The sequence below is a fragment of the Protopterus annectens genome, chromosome 2.part2, assembly GCF_019279795.1.
Source record: "Protopterus annectens isolate FY-2018-M chromosome 2.part2, PAN1.0, whole genome shotgun sequence".
Lineage (NCBI taxonomy): Eukaryota > Metazoa > Chordata > Ceratodontiformes > Protopteridae > Protopterus > Protopterus annectens.
The window spans coordinates 112,732,059-112,745,845 of NC_056730.1; positions in this window are offsets into that span (position 1 = coordinate 112,732,059).

Genomic DNA, 13,787 nt, shown 5'->3' on the forward strand with positions numbered 1-13,787 from the left:
CAGATGCTGGTGAGTGTGTTCTACATTTATTATTGTAAATAAAAAGTGCATGTCATAGTTAAGGTGTAGGCCATGTACACATGTAACACACCTACCCATAATGCATGCTGTGCATGTTTGGTGTAAGACCACACACATCTCACTAATGTGATTAGCTGCCTCAAACACATGCAGTACCCAGACCATCTCAAACAAATGTGGCTAGACTGTAGTGGCCATTGGATAGGCACAGTTGATACTCAACATGCACATAACATACACATCTATATCATACACAGAGCATTTTAACATGCTACACATAAAGGATTCTCAAATCCTCTGTAAAGACACACTCCAGTATCCAAAATCTCATCCACACATTACACATAATATACCTGAGGGGTAGAAGCCTATCATGGGGCATTTAAACACTCTGCAAAACACTACACATTCATGTCAGGGAATGCTCTTTATTGGCCTCCTTACAAACTCATGTAACAACTGGTTGTGAAATGATGAATGTAGCCAAGGTAGTACAGTTGCAGTACAGCATGAGTAGTGCTGGTTTGGGAAACATTTGTAGCCTTGAGTGACCACATGATGTTTCATGTTGATGGCCTATGGTACTATACCCCATCCAGTTATTGTAACCACAGTACTACACATAGCTTACATTGCTATACACCTTGCTATACACCTTAATGTTGCATGTGTGCACACATATGCACCTCTAAACAATATGCATACCAATCACCAGTTGCACAACTGACACATATATGTCTTGTGATGCTATTGAGTGGCTAGGTCATATGACACACATTGGGTATGTGTAGTGTTTAAATATGCAGTTGTGTTTTAGCATGCCATGTCATGGATGACACTGGAATGTCCACAATATGCTCTACACTCACCATAAGTACCGTACATTGGGTATATGGCCGAATGGTATTCCATCAATTATCCATGCACCACTGATGATGTTGTGTGAATACTCATCATGCATGTGCTAAAAATGTGTCTACAATTATTTGCTAAAGACACAGGGGCTGTAATCAGCATTGGATAGCTATCTGACACACAGATACACATCCAGCCACAGTATGTACACCTGTTTGTTATGGTGCACAGTACATTACAGAGTTTTGAATACGTGCACAGCAATGTTGTGTCCATGTATGCATTGTGTTCCAGGGGAAGGCCCATCACCCAATAACAAAACACATGCATCAAAGCCATGTATACTGTTAGTAACAAGGACTGTCTACACTTGCACTGCATGCTGTTGAGCAACACATGTCCTGCATGCTGACATGTGTGATATGACTGTTTTGCTTGTGATACTGTACCCCACCATCACCTGCTATTGTGTATGTTCTGAGATTGCTGGTGTTGTGTGTGTCTGCATTAGGGAGGAGTGTATTTTTGTGTGTGTGCATGTGTGCATGTGTGCATGTGCGCATGTGTGCACGTGCGCATGTGTGCATGTGTGCATGTGCGCATGTGGTCTGACATCATGTTCAGGTCTTAAAGTGTGATTCCTGTTTTCCTCTCACAGGTGCCGAGGTGAGGCTGGTTCAGTACAACAGAGAACCTGATGTCACTGAGACAGACAGTGATCATGAGGATAGGCGTGTTGAGGCAAAGGCAGGTTTGTCAGGGTCTGTTGTTGGGCCACCAATTGACAGTACACAAGTCTCCACCCCATCCATGCACACAGTCATACTGCCTGTACATCCATCATCACCATTGCCCTTAGCTGAGGGACAGTGTACGGTTGGCACTGGCCAGGACAGTGTGGTATCTATGGCACATGTATCAGGACACAGCAGCCATAGCCAGATGTCTGGAATGGTACCACATAGGTAGATGCCCAGGGGTTCTCGTCAGAGCACTGCTGGTCATCATGCCCCTGGCAGACTTGCCACACTTCTTTATACCACATGCATGTTCCAGGCTGTCATGGAGGCACAGTCATGAATGGAGCGGTACACCAGACAGGTACTAAGGGCACAGAGGGCTCGTAACACCTCTGTAAATGACAGTATCTATGACTTAGCAGGTGCCATATGTAATTACACTGAGGTCATTGATAGACGTTGGGGTGAGACATTGGATGTCCTCCACAATGTCATGTCCATGTGTCAGGACAGTGCGGCATGGTTGAGACGTTAACGTGGACATATGCCAGCAACATCAGCAGCTGGAGGTCACCATGGATGTCCAGCAAGTCACAGCCGCTCCCGTAGTGCCAGTACCAGCCCCAGCAATGTTGGGGGGGCTGTCCATAGACTGTCCTAGAAGACCATGTGCACATGGCTCTGGCCAGTCCCAACAGGGACCTGGATCCAGTGGACATATGTCAACCTCTTTGGATAGTACCCAGTCTGGATTAGTACCTGATACTGTCTGTAGCACCCGTGCCAGGCAAAGGTTCCGTATCCATGGCCAGAGATGGTGATCTGTAAAGCCTGCCAGGTACAGTCTGTAGCTGTCTCACAAATCCCCGTATATGGCAGCCACATGGTGGATCTGTGTGCATGCAGACACACACACATAAACCAGAAACCTAGGGCAAACACATACACACACACATTACATCAACATTGGCCCATAACAGTACTCATGGCCCTCACACACACATGTCAATTGTATGTCTCAGTGTAGGCCTCTGGAAAACCAGCAACACACCCTGTGCATATGACGAAACCTGTGCCACCTCCTGTCATCTGTAACATTGATGCAGGAACAGGCTAACATGGTGCTGATGCCCAGGGTGACTTTAATAAAGTATAGCAATGGTTGAATGTGTAGCATGTTGTCAGCAGTAAAGTGTAATGATATCCTTGAAGGTGTAGCTGAGCAGGCATGATGCATTAAAGCTGTAATTAGCAATGTTGTATTGTTTCCACCAGTGTTTATTCCAACTGTGTTTTGTTTGCCCATGTGCCACTTGGCTGATGTGTGTAGTTGTGTCATCAGTAAGTGTAGGGTGTGTGCTATCTGTCATTGGTTTGCATTACTAAGGTTAACACTGTCCCAGCTGCATAATCCTTTATTAATGCACACTGTTCACCTACAGGGTTGCATGGACCGTGCTATCACAAACACAAGAAATTCTCACTTATACAGTAAAAGTGCATTAGTCTCATGGACCCCTGCCATAAACTAAATATATAATAGAAGGTGTGAAGTTGTACCAAAAAAGAGTTACATACCAAGAAGGGATAACCTCTCTGGTCAGTATCATTGGGAAACTACAATCCCTCAATAAACATACAAGGCACGCTTCAAAATACAAAATGGCAAGGATTCCAAAGACAACACTCAAGCTTTCTTTAGTGTTGTTCATAATGTACAGGGGAAATCTCAGATTGGGTCACAGTTAATGTAAATGGTCACAAAGTACACTTATCTGACTGACATTACCAATTCCTTGTCAGACAGTTTGAATGCAGATTTCACCACCCTGTCATTACACAAGGGCCACATTTCCAGACCTAAAGAATGTAAAACCTGATGATTCACAGACACTCTAGTTAAAACATCTCTTTAACAAAGTACACACCACAGTGGCAATGGTACTGGACAGTGTCCCTGGCTGTGTCATACACAAGCTGACATATGAAGTCACCACTCACCTAAACGCTCTGTCCAGATGGAGCCTCTATACAGGTTATATACTTGTGGAATGACACACAGTAATGGTGTTCACAGTCCACAAGGGTTGAGCTACAACGTCTTCTTCTTCTCCTTTCGGATGCTCCCATTAGGGGTCGCCACAGTACATCATTTCTTCCTGCCCTCTGCATTGTGCTATCACACCATCCACCTGCATGTCCTCTCTCACCACAGCCATAAACCTCATCTTAGGCATTCCTCTTTTCCTGTTATCTGGCGGCTTCATCCTTAGCATCTATTCCACAATATACTCTGCATCCCCCCTCAGCACATGTACAAACCAACTTAATCCTGCCTATCTGGCATGGTCTACTAACCTTCAAACCTGGCCTGACCCTCTAATATACTTATACTTAAACCTGTCCACCCTCATCTCATCCAGTGCAAATGTTAACATAAATTGATTAAGGGTAGAACTAAAACAGGTCCTGGAAACTCTCACCCTATAAGCCAGACCAATGTTATCTGGAAGGCTATGGAGCACAGCATTATGGAACTCATTAACAGAGACATTATGAACCTGAAAACACTGTACCATACCCACTTAGGTTCTCTAAATGCCAGATCATGGCTCCTACACCTAGTAGACTTCAAGCCAGTCAACAAGGCTATAGGTGAGGGATAGGAGGTCAACACAGCCAAGCTATAGCTCACCAGCAATTCATACCCATCCCACATACTGGTATTATACATAACCTCAACAGACTGACCATAAACAATTGTTAGATGATGGCTTGACAACTGACGCACAGATGTAGGACACACAGTAACATTTGCAGCCTCCATGTAGTATTCTATGCCAGGAAAAAGTGGTATTCACCTGCACTCAGTCCTGGGACCATGTTCAATCATAGCCTTACCACAGGCTATGTGCCCACTGAATGGCACACAGTGACAGTTATCCCACTCCACAAAGGGGGAGCCACCACAGACCCCGGAAACTACTACCCCATTAGCCTAACGAGCCTGGTCTGCAAGGCTATGGAGCGTATCATCATGGAACTTATAAACAATGACATTGGTAATCTCCAAACTCAGGACCCCACCCAGTTCAGGTTTGTAAAAGGCAGATCATGTCTCCTAAACCTGATAGACTTCTTTGAAGCAGTCACCAAAGCCATATATGAGGGTAAGGTGGTTCACACAGCCTATCTATATCTCGCCAAGGCTTTTTACACCATCCCCCACTCTGGAATTATAGATAAACTCACTAAACTAGGTATAAATCCCTATGTCACAAGATGGGTTGCCAAATGGCTCACTGACAGAACCCACACTGTGAAAGTAGCAGACTCCAAATCCAGCTTCAGACCAGTGACAAGTGGAGTACCACAGGGTTCAGTCCTGGGTCCTTTCCGGTTTGGTATCTACTTCTCTGAAGTACAGGCCAACACAGAAGGTCTTTGGCTAATGACTTTCGCAGATGACTGCAAACTAGGAGCCATAATCAAAACTCCAAAAGATGTGGACATCCTACAAAAGGGCCTTGCTGAGACAGATGCCTGGTGTCAAAGCCATGGCCTCAAGCTCAAAGCCAAAAAGTGCATTGTCATTCCTTTTGGTAAAAACTCAGTACCCATGAACTACCACATAGGTGGTAGTCTACTTAACACCAAAAGTGTGATAAGAGACCTTGGGACACAGGTGGACAGTAGTCTCTCCTTTGATAATCACATCACCACAGTAGTTAGGAAATCCTTCTATGTGGCACACCTCATCACAAAAGGTTTCTCATCCAGGAAAAAAGAGGTCATTGTTCCCCTCTACTCGTCACTCAATAGACCCATTATAGAGTACAATGCCCCTTTCGGTATGTACCTCACAAGACATCTACAACAACTGGAAAGGCCACAGAAATACCTCACAAAGAGGATTACCGGCCTCAAAGAGATGCCCTATACAGACCGTCTCAAAAAACTGCAGCTTTACTCCATTGCATATCACCTGCTCAGAGGCGATCTCTGCCTAACACACAAAGCTATGTCAAACCCAAAGCTTTTAGACATGCTCCACTTAAAGAAATCCCAATCCCTACGAGCTACATGCTCTAGGGACCTAAACCTTGTCACCACAATAAACAGAACATGCTGGAGGGATAGATTCCTGTCCCAGAGACTTCCCATACTCTGGAACAAACTACCTATCTATATCAAACAAAGCTCCTCATTAGCACTGTTCAAGAAAAATCTTGATGATTGGATGGGAGATAGGAAATTCACCCTGGGGATCACTTCTGTGGCTCTACTCGACAGTGGCACAGGAAAATAATTTTCTTGGGTGGCGAAAGCCAGGGTACCTTTGGCTAGGCTTATATAGGTCCTAGGGCCAATAGCCTAGTACCTACATATGAACCTATGAACCTATATAGCTTTCTTAGGTACAAGCAAACACAGTTGGGATATGTCTGCCCACGTTTGATGACAATGCATACTGTGGGCTATACTTTATTCTCCAGATGACACACACATCCTCCAAAAGGGTATCATATAGACAAACAGATACCTGGTGTCAAACTCATGCTGTAAAGCTATAAGCCAAAGAAAGCATAGTTATCCACTTTTAGAAAACAAAGTATCCCCAGAGTACCACATAGGTAGTAGCCCCCAAAATGTGGAACAGGTACCAATGTATACATAGAGCCATGTGTTAAGTCATCTCTCCTTTGATAATCACATTACCAAAGGGTTCTAGAAATTACTCTGTGGAGCACAAAATCAATAAAGGGTTTGCATGCAGATCCACAGAGGTTGTTGCACACCTATAATGATTAGTCATCTTTGCCAGACTTTGCTTGCTTTGGAACAGGTTTCAAATATACCTCAAGCATAAACCCTCACTCACACTCTTCAATAGAAACCGTGATGAGTGAATGTGAAATGGAAGACGTAGCCCAGGGATCACTGCAGTGGCTATGCTTGTCACAAGCATACAGAAGTGACCTAAGGTCTGAAAAGTGCCAACACACTCTGGCAAAGATAACAGATGCGTTCATGGAGAAAGCAGAGTACCCACCTATGAAATACCTGAGGTCACATGTATGTATATGGATTTGCCCGACAGCTACCTTACATGTGTAATGCACATACAGTTGTCATTGTGATATGTCATACACTAGAAAAATCAAAACCCACTCCCCATTGGCATCACACACACACAGTCAGCAAGTGCAAGATTCAAACTCTTTCCTAACTACATTATGATACTATAACAGTATGCATTTACACAAAGCACTATACACATTATTAGGATTTTACTTTTCCACAGGTTTATTTGTAGGATGGTGACATCATCAGACTTGACAAAGATGAGTATACCACTTTTAAGGGGTGTGTGTAGTCTCCAAAAAGGTTGCTCCTTCTCGGGGAGACACACACACTCAGCAAGTGCAGGATTCAAGCCCCTACCTAACTACATTATGATACTACAGTAGTATGCATTTACATGACACGCTATACACATTACTGAGACTTCACCTTTCCACAGGTATATTTGTAGGATGGTGACATCATCAGCCTTGACAAAGATGAGTATACCACTTTTAGGGGTGTGAGTAGTCTCCAAAATGGTTACTCCTTCCTAGGGAGACACACACAGGTGACAAGTGTAGGATTCAAGCCCCTACCTAACTACATTAGGATACTACAGCAATATGCATTTTCATGATGCACTATACACATTACTGTGATTTCATCTTTCCACAGGTATATTTGTAGGATGGTGACATCATGAGACTTGACAAAGATGAGTATACCACTTTTAAGGGGTGTGAGTAGTCTCCAAAAAGGTTGTTTTTTCCCAGGGAGAGACACACACCGTTGGCAAATGCAGGATTCAAACCCCTACTTAATTTCATTATGATACTACAGCAGTATGCATTTACACAACATGCTATATACTTTACTAGGATTTCACCTTTCCACAGGTATATTTGTAGGATGATGACATCATCAGACTTGACAAAGATGAGCATACCATTTTTAAGGGGTGTGAGTAGTCTCCAAGAAGGTTGTTCCTCCCCAGGAAGGAACACACATTCACACAGTTGGCAACTGCAGGATTCAAACCCCTACTTAACTATGATACTACAGCAGTACACATTTACATGACACACTATACACATTACTGTGATTTCTTCTTTCCACAGGTATATTTGTAGGATGGTGACATCATGAGATGACAAAGATTAGTATACCACTTTTAAGGGGTGTGAGCAATCTCCAAAAAGGTTGCTCTCTCCCCAGGGAGAGACAGACACACACACACATGCACGCACACACGCACACACACACACACACACACACACACACACACACACACACACACACACACACACACACACACACACAGTTGACAAGTGTGGTGTTCTTAATCCAAACTAAGTATGTCTTTACACTTCAGCAAGCAATATAGAGTTACAGGGTGCAATACAGACATTACTTGCTGACAGTTTGCACAAAGTTTTTTTTCACATTTGCTAACCTCAGCAGGCTTATCATACTAGGTGTATTGTGAGTGTATTGTATGCATAGGCCATGACCATATCATATATGGGTTGATGCATCACATGCTGGCACACACAGAGTCAAACCTTGAGTAGCATCTTACCTTCACCTACATGATACTGCAATATAACAGAAAGATGATAAACTTCAACAATTGGCTGAGTTTCTGGTGTCATTCAAAGGGGATCTAATCTCTGTCTGCCTGTGACGACATGATAGACAAGCCTTGTTGCTTCGCTACAGATGGTTTGCATCTGTCGCCCCTATGCTTCTGAATACTGGCCAAGGCTGTTGCTGTCCCCATATTACCTTTTTTAGGCAAGGCTCAAAGGTTCATAGGTTCATAGGTAGGTACTAGGCTATCGGCCCTGGGGCCTATACAAGACCAGCCAAAAAGTTACCCTGGCTTTTGCCACCCAAGAAATTTATTTTCCTGTGTCACTGTCGAGCAGAGACACAGAAGTGATCCCCAGGGTGAATTTCCTATTTCCCATCCAATTATCAATATTGTTCTTGAAGAGTGCTAATGAGGAGCTTTGTTTGATATAGATAGGTAGTTTATTCTGGAGTATGTGAAGTCTCTGGGTCAGGAGTCTATCCCTCCGGCACGTTCTGTTTATTGTGGTGACAAGATTTAGGTCCCTAGAGCGTGTAGGTTCGTAGGTTCATAGGTAGGTACTAGGCTATCTGCCCAAGGGCATTTATAAGCCTAGCCAGAATGTGTTGGCTTTCGCCTCCCTTTTAGATTAGTTTCCTGGGCCTCTGTCTAGCAGGGCCACTGAAGTGATCCCAGGGGTAAATTTACAATTTCCCATCCACTCATCAAGATTCCTCTTGAAGAGAGTCTGTGAGGGGCACTGCCTAACATCAACTGGGATTCTATTCCAGAGCGAGGGAAGTCTCTGGGACAGGAATCTATCCCTCCAGCACGTCTTGTTTATTGCTTTGCTGAGGTTTGATTCACTGGAGCATGTGGCTCTAAGAGATTTGTTTTTCTTGAGGTGGAGCATGTCCATTAATTCCAGGTTGGACATGGCCTTATACGTCAGGCATAGATCACCTCTGAGCAGGCAGTAAGCAACCGAGTAGAGCTGAGGTTTCTTTAGTCGAGCTGCTTAGGGCATCTCTTTGAGGCCCATGATCCTCTTGGTGAGGTACTTCTGTGGTCTTACCAGCTGTTGCATGTGTGAATTAAGGTACATACCAAATGGGGTATTATACTCTATTATGGGCCTAATGAGTGATGAGTAGAGGGGCACAATGACCTCTATTGATCTAGAGGTGAACCCTTTTGTGATTAGGTGGGCTACATAGAAGGAATATCTAACCACTTTGGCAATGTGATTATCAAAGGAGAGGTTACTATCTACCTTGGCCCCAGGTCCCTAATTACATTTTCCATACCCAGTGGATTACCACCTATGTGGTAATTCATGGGCACTTTGTTTTTTCCAAAGGGGATGACTATGCATTTTTTTGGCATTCAGCTTGAGGCCATGGTTTTGACACCAAGTATCTGTCTCTGTAAGACCCTTCTGGAGGATGTCTGTGTCAGCCAGAGAGTCGATTATGGCCCCCAGCTTGCAGTCATCTGCGAACTTGGTCAGCCATAGTCCTCCCGTGCTTGCCTGTACCATAGAGAAGTATATACTGAACAGGAGGGGTCCCAGGACCGAGACCTGTGGATGCCACTTGTGACTGGTTTAGAGTCGGGCATGGCACCCACAACTCTGACCATGTGTGTTCTATCCGTGAGCCAGTTGGCCACCCATCTCGTGACATAGGGGTAAGCTTGCCTATGATAAAAAACAAAAAATGTAGCGAACTGGTGAAAAATAGAAAACTAAAACCAACAAAGTTCACCAGAAGGACTTGTAGACACAAAATTTATTTACAGGTTAAGCGTTTTCATCAAAATAAAATTGACTTCATCAATTGTAAAAACAGTCATAATGATTTAAATATATTGCAATTACACAGGATAGGTTGGATTCCCACAAATCAGAAAAAATACCTTGAATAAATTAATACCATAAAGGCATACACTATAAAGACTAAATAATCCAATAAAAACATTTTTTTTAAAAAACATTTAGAAGTCAAACCCTTTCTGCTCTTTCTTTTAAAGCAGGCAAAATGGATATAAAATCATTCAATCCTGGACACAGGTTGGCTGCTAAATGAAGTTGCCACATCAATTCTCTTTTATTTAAAGTATTTTTCCAATTGCCACCCCTGGGGTTTACTTCTATTATATCCAATATACCAAACTTAAATCCAGAACAATTGGCACATAATTTACTATGCCTGAATAAAGCATTAGTTTCTTTTAAATTCTTAATATCATATAAATGTTCATATATCCTGGACCTGAGAGCCCTCTCAGTTTTCCCAACATAAAACCCCAGGCAGGAATTGCACTTAGCCAAATATACTATTTTACTAGTATGACAATTGCCTTTTTTAAAAAACACTGTGTCCTGGTTAATATTGTCGAGTTTTAAACTAACAACTGACAATATAAATCTACACTGTGTACAACAACCACAGGCTTTGGTGAATTCATTTAATTTTGCACTACTGTTATTCATATTACCCTCTAAAGTAAATTTCAAATTGTGCCCCACTTTAGTACAAAAAATAGGTTTTTCACCCACTGCTTGTAAAATATTAAGGTCACCCCTAAAAATATTCCAATTATTGTAAAGGATGTTCCTTATATCATTGTAATGTGAACTGTATTGTACCACACATGCCTGCGTAAAACTATAATTAGAACTCTCTACTTTTACATTATGTTTTGTTTCAGAGAAACCTCTACCTAACAAAGGTTGGTATTTCAACCCCCACTCACTCAGAATCTCCTGTAAAATACCCTCAATAAGTTCCAATGGATACCCTCTCTCCAGAAACATATTCTTAAGGTCACTGAATTCCTGAATGACATCCTCAAAATGAGAAGTCATTCTGGAAATTCTAATGGCCTGTCCCTTGACAATACTTTTTTTCTGGTATAGTGGGTGATGACTTTGAAAATGGAGATAAGAATTACAAAAAGTTTTCTTTCTATACATTTTAGATCTAAAGCAACCTACATCCTTAATGATAGTAGTATCCAAATAATGGATCTCTTTCTCATTAAATTCATAAGTGAATTTCAAGTAGTGAGTGATGCTGTTGAGATATTCAGTGAAACCAGCAATGTTTTCTTTGGTACCCTTCCATAAAATAAAAATATCATCCAAGTACCTGCTGTAAAATACAATATCCAAATAGAACCTACTTTCAAAAACAAATTCCTTCTCCCACCCTATTAAGACAATGTTTGCATATACGGGGGCACAAGCTGCCCCATGGCAACTCCCTTTATTTGTTGAAAGTATTGCCCTTCAAAAAATATATAATTATTATCTAGTATCAAAGCCATAATTTCACAAACAAGCTGTACACGCTCTGGTGATAATCTGGAATGGTCAAACAACATTTTTTTAAAATAATCTAAACCTTCCTCCCTAGGAATACAGGAGAATAAATCTTGTACATTTATTGTCAAAAAAAACAAATCAGGGTTCCATAAATCCGGCTTAATCTGTCCGAAAAAATCCCAAGAGTCTTTAACAAGATGTGGCATACCCTCAACTACATGCTTAACCATCTGGTCCACAAAAACAGCCAAATTATGCATCTTAGACCCCCCCCCCCCCGCTGCCACAATAGGCCTAAACGGGGTGACAAAACATCTTTGTGGATCTTGGGGATGCCAAACATACTCGGTACCTTGGGAAAATTATTTAGTAAAAAAGAATAAGCTTCCTGACTAATCCTTTGTTCTAATAAGTATTCTTCCAAAAAACCATCAATTCGCTGGTAAAAAAATGTTAATCTGGTTTTTGGATACCTGCAAGTAGCTTTCCTCTTGAAACAGAATAGCTTGGATAAGGTTTTTATAATCTTCACTGTCAAAAATCACAACCTCCCCTCCCTTATCTGGGGTCATTATACGAATGCTTATATCATGTTTTAAAGAAATAAGTAGTTCTTTCTCTTTGGAACTCAAGTTAAAAAATAATCTCTTGTTATTAGCCTAAAATTGATACAGATCTTGCTTAACCACATTCTCAAAACTCGCTACCAAAGGATGTAATGGAGGATTGAATACACTATTTTTTCTTAAGGCCATAGTTCTCTGCCCAACTCTATCAGTATTGTTACCAGGTAACAACAATCGAAAAATTATTTTCCTAGTAAACATGTGAATATCAAGCAAAACTTCTGCTATGTCTGGTATTCTAGCAGGAATTAACTTAAACCCTTTAGAAAAAAGTGATAAATATTCCTCAGAAATAACTATGTCTGTGTAATTGTAAATATTGAATCCTTTAGAGGTGCAAGTAATATTACAATGGAAATAATTGAAAGAAGGTGAAAAACCTATTTTTGTACTAAAGTGGGGTGCAATTTGAAACTTACTTTAGAGGGTAATATGAATAACAGTAGTGCAAAATTAAATGAATTCACAAAAGCCTGTGGTTGTTGTAGACAGTGTAGATTTATATTGTCAGTTGTTAGTTTAAAACTCGACAATATTAACCAGGACACAGTGTTTTTTAAAAAAGGCAATTGTCATACTAGTAAAATAGTATATTTGGCTAAGTGCAATTCCTGCCCGGGGTTTTATGTTGGGAAAACTGAGAGGGCTCTCATATATGAACATTTATATGATATTAAGAATTTAAAAGAAACTAATGCTCTATTCAGGCATAGTAAATTATGTGTCAATTTTTCTGGATTTAAGTTTGGTATATTGGATATAATAGAAGTAAACCCCAGGGGCGGCAATTGGAAAAATACTTTAAATAAAAGGGAATTGATGTGGCAACTTCATTTAGCAGCCAACCTGTGTCCAGGATTGAATGATTTTATATCCATTTTGCCTGCTTTAAAAGAAAGAGCAGAAATGGTTTGACTTCTAAATGTTTTTTAAAAAAAATGTTTTTTATTGGATTATTTAGTCTTTATGATGTATGCCTTTATGGTATTAATTTATTCAAGGTATTTTTGCTGATTGGTGGGAATCCAACCTATCCTGTGTAATTGCAATATATTTAAATCATTATGACTGTTTTTACACTGTTCTGATGAAGTCAATTTTATTTTGATGAAAGCGCTTAACCTGTAAATAAATTTTGTGTCTACAAGTCCTGCTGGTGAACTTTGTTGGTTTTAAGCTTGTCTATGATGCCAGAGTGGGGAATGGTGTCAAAGGCCTTAGTGAGGTCCAGGTAGGCTGTGTGGACTACCTTCCCTTCATCTATGGCCTTGGTAACTGTTTCAAAGAAGTCAACTAGGTTTAGGAGGCAGGATCTGCCTTTAACAAAGCCGAATTGGGTAGGGTCCAGTGCTGGAGGTTCCCAATGTCTCTGTTTATGAGTTCCATGATAATTCGTTCCATAGCTTTGCAGACTAGGCTGGTCAGGCTTATAGGGCGATAGTTCCCAGGTTCTGTTGTGGCACCACCTTTGTGGAGCGGGATGACTGTTGCTGTATGCCATTCTTTGGGTACATAGCCTGTGGTAAGGCTGAGCCTGAACAGTGAATTTAGGTGAGGGTTTAGTTCCTTTTGGAGTT